Source organism: Halyomorpha halys, unplaced genomic scaffold (assembly GCF_000696795.3).
Source record: "Halyomorpha halys isolate HHAL.00 unplaced genomic scaffold, Hhal_1.1 Scaffold476.1, whole genome shotgun sequence".
NCBI classification, from domain to species: Eukaryota; Metazoa; Arthropoda; class Insecta; order Hemiptera; family Pentatomidae; genus Halyomorpha; species Halyomorpha halys.
Window position 1 is genome coordinate 725,909 of NW_027115949.1, and position 1,871 is coordinate 727,779.

The following is a 1,871-nucleotide window of genomic DNA, read 5'->3' on the forward strand; positions in this document are numbered from 1 at the left end:
ATCATTTCCATTTATTTCTTGCCAGCAGTCTCCGGTCCTTTTGAAGGAGTCTATGCCCAAGAATGAGCCGCCAGAGTACTTCACCTATAAGAGAAGATCATTAGTGGTTACATTGAAAATGTAATGAAAGATGTCCAATATTTATATATATATATATATATACTGCGTTAAAACCTTACCCTTGATCCCAGAGGGATTTCCGGAAAGGGTGCACTTGTAGTTCCTAAACTACGTTGACGGTCATTCAAATATTTTGCAATGCTGTCTAGTCCATCATTGATATTAACTCTCTTGGCAGCTGCGGCTGCAAAAGCTGAGACCAGTACTAAGCAAAGGAACTTGTACATCGTGGAAGAGTTAAGTGACCATCATTGGCGGGAGTGGACAATATATACTAAAGCGGAGACTCTCCAAAAGATACGGGATGTTTACAATTTCAAAGGTAGATTTTAATTTTTAATGTTCTTCCCCCCTGTGAAATACAAATACATAATATTAAATTCTTAGTGGAATATGCATTATCTTATCTGTCGCCAATTAAATATCTTAATTTACACAGTTTTTGTTTTTATTTATAAGAGTGTTGTTTTAACACTTTTGGAGGGTCGTACATAAAACAATTCAATATAAAGCTTGTTAAACGCCAAATGAACCGTTTACAGAAATTAAAAACATGGAAAAACGTCTCCCTGATTTAATAAAAGTTTATAAATAATTGAAACTATTGTTTTTTGCAAATAAATCTTGTTTCTTAATTTTCATCCGTTACGTATATAAATAATATGACGAAAAAAATTATATTTACTTGTTCACGATATAATCAAGTGACTTGCTACGATAATTTATTATTAGTACAAAATGTTCCCAGCCAATACAGTGATTTTCTTATTTAATCTTATATATGTTCTCCTACTAAAAAAGGAACAAATTGATTAATAATTTATATTCTCGCAATTTTTTTAATTTTGAGGATTATTAATTTTTTTGATTATGTTAAATCGTTGTAGACGTGCCAGCACACGAATTTAGGGAATAAGTTTTTTTTTTTTTAGGTTTAGTTTAAATTTCAAAACTAATGTGTGCCCCAGCACATTATAATATTCGAAGAACGCTCACTACAACAAAAAATACAAGTTAAAAACTCCTTAAATTGTAGGCCACTGCAGAAGTAGGAAACAGTCCAGTACCAGAATACATAATCATGCTAAAAACCATAAATGAAATCCAGAAATAGGGGTTATGAAAAAAAAAAAAAAATCGTAAGGTGAATCTTCAAATTTTCACAAACCGAGATTTCTTTCTACTTTCTCAGTTACAATAATTCTTGAGCGTTTAATGTAATTTTAGCTATTTGGCCAATTGATTATTATTAGGTTTTATCTTATTCATATTCATTTGTTAAATTTTATTTATCCATTAACTTTATCTGCTATGGAAATTAAGATAATATCAAAGGAGAGAATTATTTACCTCATTTATCTGAAGAGACCGCCAAACACTGAACAGCAAATATAAAATATCACACACCATTTTAGGAATCATCTTACATTTCATAACAAACTGTTTTGTTTTTTTTAATTTTAGGTTAACAAAATAAAGAAAAAATGACTATTATGAAAAATTATAGTTGCTAAAGCTACCTCAAATCGACTATGTCTTTTTGTTGGAAGGCTTTAAAAATGAACAAAAAACAAACTGGCTCAGATTAAACATTTATTTGGTTCAATTTAAACATGGTAAAAAACAAAACTATTAACTAACATAAATAAAACCAAAATAGTCTCAACACTATATATTTATTTATTTGTCCTACGTTTCGGCCCTTCCAGCCATCCTCAGGGACATCTAAACATTTAACAGCTTATATTACA

The 1,871-nt window shown here is 30.0% G+C and overlaps 1 long non-coding RNA gene across 1 annotated transcript; it reads right to left on the reverse strand.

Moving 5' to 3' along the window:
* Positions 1-4: 4 nt before the first annotated feature.
* On the reverse strand, positions 5-518 carry LOC112210476 (uncharacterized). Its single transcript, XR_010844992.1, has 2 exons — positions 180-518; positions 5-84 (listed from the first exon to the last, which is right to left on the reverse strand). It is a non-coding gene; the product is annotated as an uncharacterized lncRNA (long non-coding RNA).
* Between the last annotated feature and the right edge of the window lie 1,353 nt (positions 519-1,871).